Source organism: Chiloscyllium plagiosum, chromosome 6, assembly GCF_004010195.1.
Source record: "Chiloscyllium plagiosum isolate BGI_BamShark_2017 chromosome 6, ASM401019v2, whole genome shotgun sequence".
Classification (NCBI taxonomy): Eukaryota; Metazoa; Chordata; class Chondrichthyes; order Orectolobiformes; family Hemiscylliidae; genus Chiloscyllium; species Chiloscyllium plagiosum.
This window is the reverse complement of record NC_057715.1, coordinates 10,077,165-10,088,768: the sequence shown is the minus strand read 5'-3', so window position 1 is coordinate 10,088,768 and position 11,604 is coordinate 10,077,165. Positions and strand designations below refer to the sequence as shown.

The window sequence follows — 11,604 nt, the reverse complement described above, 5'->3', positions numbered from 1 at the left end:
CGGGGGAGTCAGGTTTGTGGATTTTGGGCAGGAGGTAGAAACGGGCGGTTCGGGGTTGTGGGACTATGAGGTTGGAGGCGGTGGATGGGAGGTCCCCTGAGGTGATGAGGTTATGGATGGTCTGGGAGATGATGGTTTGGTGGTGGGGGGTGGGGTCATGGTCAAGGGGGCAGTAGGAGGAGGTATCTGCGAGCTGGCGTTTGGCCTCAGCGGTGTAAAGGTCAGTGCGCCAGACTACTACTGCGCCTCCCTTGTCAGCTGGTTTGATGGTGAGGTTGGGGTTGGAACGGAGGGAGTGGAGGGCTGCGCGTTCCGAGGGTGAGAGGTTGGAGTGGGTGGGAGGGGTGTGGGAGTTCAGGTAGCGGTTAATATCGCGGCGGCAGTTTGCTATGAAGAGGTCGAGGGCAGGTAGGAGGCCAGCACGGGGTGTCCAGGTGGACGGGGTGTGTTGGAGGTGGGAGAAGGGGTCGTCAGAGGGTGGGTGAGGGTCTTGATTGAAGAAGAAGGCACGGAGGCGAAGGCGGCGGAAGAATTGTTCGGTGTCACTCCGTGTATTGAATTCATTGACCCGAGAACGTGTGGGAACGAAGGTGAGACCTCTGCTGAGGACTGATCTTTCATCCTCAGAGAGGGGCAAGTCTGGAGGGATGGTGAACACACGGCAGGGCGGGGAGCTAGGACCCGGTGTGGGACTGGAGCTGGATGTGGGGGCGGGGTTAGGCCTGGGGGCGGGGACAGAGGTCGGCGTGGGGGCGGAGTTGGACATGGTGATGGACACCGGCGGGGGGGGCGGGGTTAGGCGCGGTGACGGAACTCGGCCGGGGGGCGGAGTTAGGCGTGGTGGCGGAACGTAGCGAGGGTCATCTCATCCTAAGCACTCTCACACCCCTACCATCCCAACTGTGCCCTCAACCCTGCTAGCTATCTAGCACCTTATAACTAGTCTTCATTTCCCACCCAATTTTCCACTCCGTAACTATCTAACACCAGCCTAAATACCAATCCACTCCAACTACTCAGTGTCTCCAAATTCCAATTCCGCTGGTCCAAGTACTTAAGTTTCAACCACCCCTATCTCTCTCACCCCTGACAATCTATCTCTGGTTATCCCGCTAACAATCCCACCAAATTCTGATCCATCACCCACACTATTCCCCACCAACTCTCACTAACAGTACTATACAATAATGATTTAAAAGCAGGACACTGGCACTAGCCCACCTCCCCAAAGTGGGGTCTGAAAGGTTGCAACATCTGCTCTACCATTATTTTGTTTTCACTACAATATTAACATTTGTAAAGCCTGCGCAATGTGAAAGGGCAAAAGACTGTGGTGCAGTTTCTGTTGCAGTGAACCATGGTTGCATCAAATAGTTGCCTTTCAAGTGACAGATGATTGAATCTTGCATCCATCAAAATTCCACATCAACATAAAGCACTCCATGAAACATCAGTTGAAACATCTGACCAGTAAATAGTTTGACTTTGGCAAGGATAGTAGGAAAAATCTGAAGCAGAAACTGATTTAGTGTACTGTACCCGAATATTGAGAGTGCCGGATTACATTTGACTTGCCATTTATTGGTACAATGCTTGCATCCCTAATTTAGTGAAATCTGTGCTCAAGCAGTGCTGATGAAGACATAGAAATAGATGTAAAAATTTCAAAGATGGATGAGACAATGAAACCAGTTTTGAACCAAGTCACAAAGAAAAGAAGCTTGCTAGCAGTGATGAATATTACAACATTGCAAATTATTTTAGCCAGACATGGCATTGAACAATGTGTCTGTCTGATTTAAATTATGAAGGCAAGAAAACAGGAAACCAGAGTGAAGATTAAGTCTCTGTAACACATAAATATCAATCCTTCATGATATATTGGTAGGTAGGACTTATATACTTAATGGTAAAGTCCTAGGAAATGTTACTGAACAAAGAGACCTTGGAGTGCAGGTTCATAGCTCCTTGAAAGTGGAGTGACAGGTAGATAGGATAGTGAAGAAGGCGTTTGGTATGCTTTCTTTTATTGGTCAGAGTATTGAATACAGGAGTTGGGAGGTCATGTTGCAGCTGTACAGGACATTGGCTAGGCTGCTGTTGGAATATTGAGTGCAATTCTAGGCTTCTTCCTATCGGAAAGATGTTGTGAAACTTGAAAGTGTTCAGAAAAGATTTACAAGGATGTTGCCAGGGTTAGAGGATTTGAGCTATAGGGAGAGGCTGAACAGGTCGGGTCTGTTTTCCCTGGAGCGTCGGAGGCTGAGGGGTGACCTTATAGAGGTTTACAAAATTATGAGGGGCATGGATAGGATAAGTAGACCAGGTCTTTTCCCTGGGGTGGGGGAGTCCAGACCTAGAGGGCATAGGTTTACAGTGAGAGGGGAAAGATATAAGAGAGACCTAAGGGGCAACTTTTTCACACAGTGGGTAGTACGTATATGCAATGAGCTGCCAGAGGAAGTGGTGGAGGCTGGTACAATTGCAACATTTAAAAGGCATTTGGATGGTATATGAATAGGAAGGGTTTGGAGGGATATGGGCTGGGTGCTGGCAGGTGGGACTAGATTGGGTTGGGATATCTTGTTGGCATGGACGGGTTGGACCGATGGGTCTGTTTCCGTGCTGTACATCTCTATGACTCTATGACTCAGGTAGGAATGATGTTGGTTTTTTTGTCTTTCATGCTATGGACCACTCAGTTCTTGCCTGATGCAGTGGTCTCCAGTGTCAGCCACTTCCACATGGTGATCGTCAGTTGATGTGTTTGGTGAAGGTTAAATATTCAGAGACCTGGCATCAGTCTTGTGTGCCTCTATCTTTTGCCAGAGTAAAGCAGGCCATTGTACACTTGATGACACTGCATTCAATTATACTGCACCACGCTCTAGTGTCAATTTTTGGAGCACTTTTTCTAACCTTTTTGTCCTAGTTCTTTTTTTTTTCACTCATGGAACATCGATCTCACCAGCTGGGCTAACATTTAATGCTTGTCCCTGGTTGCCTTTGAGAAAATGGTGTGAACTTCCTTCTTGAACTGCTGCAATCCATGGGTTTTAGGTAAGATCCACAGTGCTATAAGTGAGGGAATTCCAGGATTTTGACACTGAAGGAACAGCGACAAATTTCCAGGTCAGGATGATGGGAAGGGAGCTTGCAAGTAGTATGGTGATGGAAGCAGAACTAATCCTGAACAAGGCAACTGAGGCACAGCAAAAGCACCAAACCATCTTTTTACTCAATAGAATGGTTAGTCTTTCTGCCTCAGTTAGAAGTAGAGTGGTTAATTAGTAACTGCTGCCTTCTGCCAAGTTGTGACTCAAAGATCCCAGGAATCATAAACCTGCCTCCGTCACCATGGGGCTGATTTCCAAAGGGCTTGAAGAAATTGCCACCTATTCAAGGGTGTGCTCCTACAGTTTTTGTTTTAAATAGGAGGTCCAATAAGACTTCTTTGTTTTGACAGCCTGCTTAATGATCAGGCAAGCATGTATAATTAAGAGCAAGGACCTGCATCAATATTTTCTCTGTCTCTCTGAACCATCATCTGACGTACCTCATGACAGAGTATGGAAAAGAAATAGGAAGCTTAGTAGTATGGTGTAAAGACAACAATCTCTCCCTCAATGTCAGCAAAATGAAGGAGCTGGTCATTGACTTCAAGAAGCAGACTGGAGGACAGACCTGTCTGTACTGATGGTGCTGAGGTGAAGGTAGTCAAGAGCTTCAAGCTCCTAGTAGTAAATCTCACCAACAATTTGTCCTGGTCCACCCACGTCAACACTACAGCCAAGAAATCACATCACTGCTTTTAGTTCCTCAGAAGGATAAGAAAATTTGGCATGTCCATAATAATTCATCAATTTTTATAGATGGACCATAGAAAGCATCCTATCCAACTGCATCTGAGCTTGGTATGGCAACTGCTCTGCCCAAGACCACAAGAAAGACCAGAGAATTATGAACACAGCCCATCCATCACACAAACCAGCCTTCCTTCCATTGACCCCTCTCACGCGGGTTATACTCTCTTCCACCTTCTTCCATCAGTCACAAGATACAAAAGTTTGAAAACATGTACCAATTGATTCAAGAACAGCTTCATCCCCACTATCAGACTTATGGAACAGACGTCTCATATGCTGGAGTTGATCTTTTTCTGCATCTTCTCTGTAGCTGTGACACTATGTTCTGCATTCTGTTCTATCACACTGATGTACTCATGTAGGGTATAATTTGTCTTGTCAGTGCGCAAAACAATACTTCTTACTGCATCTCAGTAATAAATCAAATCAATTCACCTTTGAAAGATTTTGTTGTATTAGCTTTCTGAACGGTAGCCATTGCTTGCTGAGTGAAACGATGCTGAAAAATAGGTTTATGAGGGGATTGAGTGATATTGAAGCACAAACCTTGCCCTATCCTACACACTAAAACAGTGAACATTTGCCAGAAGAGATCCTATTTTCTTCAGAGCTGTTTTTTATATCTAACTGTGCACCACCATGTGGTATGGTTAGTAATTGCAATTCACCTCCTCTATTGCAGTGATGCTGGGTGACCCAGCAGGAATATCCTTCTCCTTTACATTATTTGTCCTTTGTCCTGCAATAATGGGAGAGAAATAGAGATAGATGATGCCCTGCTTGTCTATCTTAGCCTTATCAGGGAGCAGTTGATAAAATAAATTACATGCATCTGTGCTGACAAAGTCTCAACAGGCTGAGTGCTCTGAACATCACTGAGAGGTCAGTAAGTATCCTGGGTACTCACCACACTGACGTTCAGGAGCAATGTGTACCCACAGGTTCCTCAGATGGTGTGCCTATCACCCAAGTCTGACCATGCTCTCTGCTTGCCCAAAGAAAAATGGTCACAGAATGCATTACAGCACTGCCCTTGAGCCTCCACACTGCTCTCCTGTTGCTAGCTGTTCCAGCCACCCCTGCTTTGTTTGGGAAGGTGGCTTCCTTCTAACACCTGGATAAAGGACTTTCCTCCTCATTCACAAAGCCTCCCGCTGAGGCCTTGAGGTCAACATTTGAGCATCTGGCTCTGCCTCTCTTGCATTTCTCCTTTCAAATGGCTGCCTTAGTCATGGCTATGGTGCTTTTAAATTGGACCTATGTTTTAGAATTCCTGCCTCCACCCTACACCTCCCAACAATTGGCCATTATTTGCCATCCAGCCTTTACACAGACAGCACATGGAAAAATGGATGCAGCCACTCGATTGGCACTACATCTACAAACATCCACTCCCTCCACCACCGATGCTCAGTAGGAGCAATGTGGGCTAACTACAAAGATGCACTGAAGAAATTTGCCAAAGATCCTCAGACAACATTTTCCAAATCCACCACCACTTCCATCTAGAAGGACGAGGGCAGCAGATACATGGGAACATCACCACCTGCAAGCTCCCCTCCAAGCCACTCACTATCCTGACTTGGAAATATATCGCAGTTCCTTCACTGTCACTTGGTCAAAATCTTGGAATTCCCTCCCTAACAGCATTGTGGGTTAACCCACAGCACGTGGACTGCATAGTTCAAGAAGGCAGCTCACCACCCCCTTCTCAAGGGGCAACTAGGGCTGGGCAATAAATGCTGGCCCAGCCAGCAATGTCCATACCCCACAAATGCATAAAAAAAAATTCTCAGGCTCTCGTTGCTTCCAGCAGGGGTGGGACCAAGGCCCAATGCCGAGTTTTCTGATCCCAGAGGCAAAATCGTGTCCACTGAATTTTATTTTGTTGAAAACTGTCAGTGCTGAAGGAACATTCCTGGAAGTAAATTTTGGAGTCTTTATTGAAAAAGAAATGGCGTTCACTCTTGTCTGTTGACATGGTCATTACCTGCGAATAGAAAATGTCACATTTCATGTCTCATACTTTTCTCACCTGAAAGGTTTTTATTCAGTCGAGTAAATGGAGCAAATACCAGTCAAGATTCTACTTTTCAACAGTACCTATTGTTTGCAGCTGTTCCTACATGAACTAACACAAAGCAAAAGCTCTTGCTTTACAGTGACATATTTGATCTTGATCACTCAGTTGTTCACATCGAAGAGAACATCTTTGAGGAATATCACAGGAATCAGATAAATGAGAGAAAAATGCAAACAGCAAAAAGGAGGAGAAAGAAACAAACAAGAAGTATGTCAACATCTGACAGCACCACAATGGAAACCTTTACTGTTAACACCTGTTCAGATTCTTTTTATGATATCAACGGGTTTCTGTTGTGTCTTTATTTGCATTTAACAAAGACAAGTGCTTAAGATAGGATAAGAAGATAAACTGAACTCAAAGTCAAAGGCATTTGATAACATAACATATCATGCAGTGTGCGATAATCAGTGTGTAATAATTGTTTTTTTTTGAGCCCTGATAACATGAGCTCTGGAACATGTATCAGCTCAGATGAATATAGCATAAAAATACTAACTTTATTTTATTTACCCTTATGTGTCTCTGTGGAATCGTTATAAAATCTAAACATAGTCATCAATCTTTCCCATTTTTCAAATCCTAAGACCTAAACAATTTGTCACTACCATGATGCCAAGGGGTCCAAGTAGACTGGCAGTATTCAAAAAGAATGGGTAACCATCCACCGATTTCTCAGCAACAAACCCAAACAAGCAGACAAAACACGTCCAGAAACTCTAGCCACTCTCCCCTACATCAAAGACATCTCGGAAATGACTGCCAGACTACTCAGACCCCTTGGCATCATGGTAGCCCACAAACCCAACAACACACTAAAACAGTAGCTAATGAACTTGAAAGACCCTATACAGACAATGAGCAAAACTAACGTCATTTACAAAATACTGTGCAAGGACTGTAACAAACACTGCATTGGACAAACAGGCAGAAAACTAGCCACCAGGATACATGAACACCAACTAGCCACAAAAAGACATGACCCATCTCACTAGTATCCTCACATACGGATGAGGAAGGACACCACTTCGACTGGGACAACACATCCATCCTAGGACAAGCCAAATAAAGACATGCACGAGAATTCCTAGAAGCATGGCATTCCAACAGGAACTCTATCAACAAACACATCGAGTTAGACCCCATCTACCACCCCTGAGAAAAGGAACAGGAAGTGACTTCACCACAGGAAATAACATCACCACAGGAAATGACATCACCAGCCCATAGAAAGCAGGAACTTTCTGCATTGCTTCGCTTTGGGGCCCACTGAAGATGTTACCTAGTAAGGTAACAAAATGTCTGGAAATGAACCTTTCAGCTCAGCGAGCAAACCTACATCCATTGATACAACTCTTGCGCTATTACCTCTCTTCCACTGCCTCACCACTGTCTGCACTGGACCCACCATCGTAAGAGTGGCCACCCTTTAGGTGCCATTGCTTCACCGCTGGGTCCACCTCACTGACGCCACCGAGTCCCATACTGAATGCACCCTTGCCCAGCGACCAGGAATCCCCAGCTTTGCTACCCCACTACCTCCACCTTGCCGCTAACTGGGAGTCCCCGCTCCGGGCCTGCTGTGTCCAGGAGTACCTGACTCCGTTGCCAGGCCACACCCACCACCTCGTCACAAGTCCTGCTTCAGATGCCCTCCTCTAAAATGGCACCTTGCCGGTGCCACCATCTTGAAGAGCCTGCCGCCTCCAATTGCTGGAGGAGCTTTGCCACCATTGTCGCCGGCCCCAAATGCTGGGAGTATGCCCTTGCAGCTGCTGTTCCCTCCAATCACTGGGAGGCTGCCCCCACTCTGCACAGGGCAGGCTCTCCCTGTCACGCTGATGCTGTCGACTAACCCTTCAAAGTCAAGAAAAATGATGGAACGAAAAGAAAGGAAAAGAGCAAAAGTAAAAAGGAGAAAGAAAGAAAGCAGATTGGAGTGGATGAGCCCCAGACAAGAGCCCACACAGAGCCCTGTTACCCCACTGCCATCTCAGATGGTATGCCAGCGTATCACTGAACCTCTTACATTCTAAAGCCATTCAAATGGAGATAACCTGACTGCAAAGTCTCACAAGCGGAAATTACCTTGAAGTTGTATGCATGGGGTTCTACCTCCTATCTCATGATTACGCAGTGACAATGTCGGAAGGTTCTACTTTTATCATTTACATTGGCACTTCTATAACAGAAACCTGGTGCAGTAAATTTTGAAAGAGTCTTTCCGACGCCCCTCCCCCAAGTCCCTCCTCCCTACCTTTTATCTTAGCCTGCTGGACAAACTTTCCTCATTCCTGAAGAAGGGCTTATGCCCGAAACGTCGATTCTCCTGTTCCCTGGATGCTGCCTGACCTGCTGCGCTTTTCCAGCAACACATTTTCAGCTTTGAAAGAGTCTTACCATACTCATGCTGGTATTTTTCTTGCTTCACAAATGTACTTTATTCATAATAAATATCTTTATATACATACATAGTTACAAAAGCATTTAGGTTCTGTACAGTAGCATATGAGGAAACGAGCATTGGAGTCGAAAAGTGTGGAAAAGTGTGATGCTGGAAAAGCAAGGCAGGTCAGGCAGCATCTGAGGAGCAGGACAGTCAATGTTATGGGCATAAGTCCTCATTCCTGATGAAGGCTAACGCTCAAAACGTTGATTCTCCTGCTCCTCAGATGCTGCCTGACCTGCTGTGCTTTTCCAGCACCACACTTTTCGACTCTGATCTCCAGCATCTGCAGTCCTCACTTGCTCCTAACAAACATGCTGGCAGGTGGGACTAGATTGGGTTGGACTATCTGGTCGGCATGGACGGGTTGGACCGAAGGGTCTGCTTCCATGCAGACATCTCTATGACTCTATACAATTGCAACATTGAAGTTTGACTTGATCCAACAAACAATCCAAACGCATCTCTCATACAAGACTATATTTACATGCATTTGAGGCACGAGGGAGGGTCTGATAACTGAAACGCACCATTTGAACAAAGTAACTCTCCACTACCTTCTCAAGGGTAATTAGGGGTGGGCAACAAATGTCCACATCTGTACCAGCCAACAATGTCCACACTTGTGAAAGAAAATGTACACCCATGTGATAATTTCAGTTACTGATGACACTGAGCTGATCTTACACTGTGTTGAGAGAAATCGAAGAAAATACAAAGATGATTGGAAAAGTTCAATGATTTTAATCAGTTATGATGTTCAACTGGACATGCATTGGACATACATTTATTTATAACCGCACGTAATCGCGCTCTCAGAAATGTTGATTTTGTATGGTTTCTTAATTCACTTAAAACTATTTGTTTGAATTTCACATAATTATTCTGTGCATGATACAAATGCACTTTATAAAGCTAAAAATAAAATATTGGTCTTGCTATGCAATATCTTGTGGTAGTTTCTCTCCTGATTTGTTGAATGCCACCTCTGAACTCATTATATCCATGAGACCCACCTCTTCTTCTCTTGACTCTATTCACACTAAATTGATGACTGGCTAACTTCACTTTTGGTCCCCATTTGACTGTTAATGGTTCCCCCTTTCAGGGTACAGTCCCTTCCTCCAATCAAGTCTGCACCTGTCACAGTCTCAAAGTTGCTTGTTTCTAAGTCACATTCTGTAAACATTCCCTTCTCATCCATCTCAACGTGTCAGCAGATTTTGATATAGCTAATCACATCATCCAAGATGTCTCTCCACGGGCCTCCTGATGGATGAGACTGCTTTCACCTTGTGTCATTCATATCTATCTAGTCATTGCCAAAGTATTATTTGCAATTGCATTTTTCCCACTCCTATGTTGTCCTGAGGAACTATCCAGATTCCTTCCATTTCTCATCAAATGATGATTCTTCAATGACAAAATCTAATATATTGGTTTGATGACATTCAAGTCCACTTCAACCCACATCTTTTCTGATTGTTACTCAGTTATCAGCATGTTTATCTGACATTTGGGATTGGATAAAAAGAAGTTTTCTCGAAATAATCATAGGGAGACTAAAACCATTGTTTTCTGCCCCCCACTATGAACTCCACCTCTACCCACTGACTTCATCACACTGGCTAGTAATTGTTTGGGGATTCATCAGACTTTTAGCACTGTTAATTGACCCTACAATGTTTTTTCTTAATACAGGCTTTGTATTTCCACCTTTGTAATGTCGCAACTAACTTTTGAATTTGATCCTGGTCCTGACCATCTTGGATCACCTATGGACATATTGAATTTTAAATTGTAACACAACATTTTTTTTTTCAACAGAGGAGACACAGCCTAATAATGACTGCAATAAACAGTGGCTGTGTGGAGAGGAACCCTGGATTGTCACACCTGAAGATGTTGAGGAAGCTTCAAATTGGAAAAACAATTCAAACTGAACTGTAATATTCTGTATCTCAGAATCTAGACATGTTGGAAGTTATTGAAGAATGTTTTGTGCTGTCCTCTATTGTAGGAGTGCGGATAAAAAGAGGTTGCTTTGCAAATATAAATTGGTATTGGGGACACTATTAAGATTACTTACAGTGTGAAAACAGTTCCTTCGGCCCAACAAGTCCACACCAACCCACACAGACCCATTCCCCTACATTTACCCCTTCACCTAACATTATGGGCAATTTAGCATGGCCAATTCACCTAACCTGCACATTTTTGGAATGTGAGAGGAAACTGGAGCACCCGGAGGAAACCCACACAGACACGGGGAGAATGTGCAAACTTCACACAATCAGTTGCCTGAGGCGGGAATTGAACTGGGTCTCTAGCACTGTGAGGCAGCAGTGCTAACCACTGTGCCACCGTAATTTATTTTCTTACCTTTAGAAATGTGGCTTACAGGTCAGTATTTAGGGAAGTTGTCTGCTGGAATAAAGTTTTAAAAAACCATGTTGTAACTCTCTTCTTTGATCAGTTGATTAAAATTCTTGCCTCAAATTCCAAAGGTTAAGTGTTCAAACCCTCCTTCAGGACTTGATCATGTAACCGAGATTAACTCTTCAGTGTAGCACCAAGGATTTACTGCAGGTGTCTTAAGATGAAACATAAAAACCCAAGGCACTGTTTGAAAAATTATTGGCAGCTCTCCAGTGCAATGGCCTGTGTTCTCTTGCAAACAATATCACAGAATATAACAGAATAACTTGTCAATGGTCTTTGTAGGAATTTGCTGTGTGCAAATTAATTTTTATCTTGTCTTACACGTAATAGTGATGGCATTCCCACTACATTTAAATGGTCCAAGAATAAACCACAGCGGATCAGGCAGCATCCAAGGAGCAGGAAAATCAATGTTTTGGGCAAAAGCCCTTCATCAGGAATGGCTTTTGCCCGAAATGTCGATGTTCCTGCTCCTCGGATGCTGCCTGACCCTCTGTGCTTTTCCAGCACCACTCTAATCTAAACACTGGTTTCCAGCATCTGCAGTCCTCACTTTTGCCAAGAATAAACCCCACCTATTTTTTCCACTTGCTGTTTCTTAGCTCCATTTAACCAATTATCTAAATCTCTCTCTCTCTCTCACACACACACACCCTTCCTACATAAGGCATTAGAATTATTGGACCTCTGGCCATTTACTCCTACCCAGAAGAATATCACTCAGCCGTTCTGTAACATCCTTGATCCTGGTTCCAGAGAGGTAACTT

At 44.3% G+C, this 11,604-nt stretch overlaps 1 protein-coding gene across 1 annotated transcript in view; it reads left to right on the top strand.

Moving 5' to 3' along the window:
- lig4 (ligase IV, DNA, ATP-dependent) overlaps positions 1 to 10,537 on the top strand; it is a 24,509-nt gene extending 13,972 nt beyond the window's left edge. The window contains exon 2 of the transcript XR_006311857.1: positions 10,223 to 10,537. The gene's annotated coding sequence lies outside the window, so the exon portion shown is untranslated. The remainder of the gene's footprint in view (positions 1 to 10,222) is intronic.
- Positions 10,538 to 11,604: the final 1,067 nt, after the last annotated feature.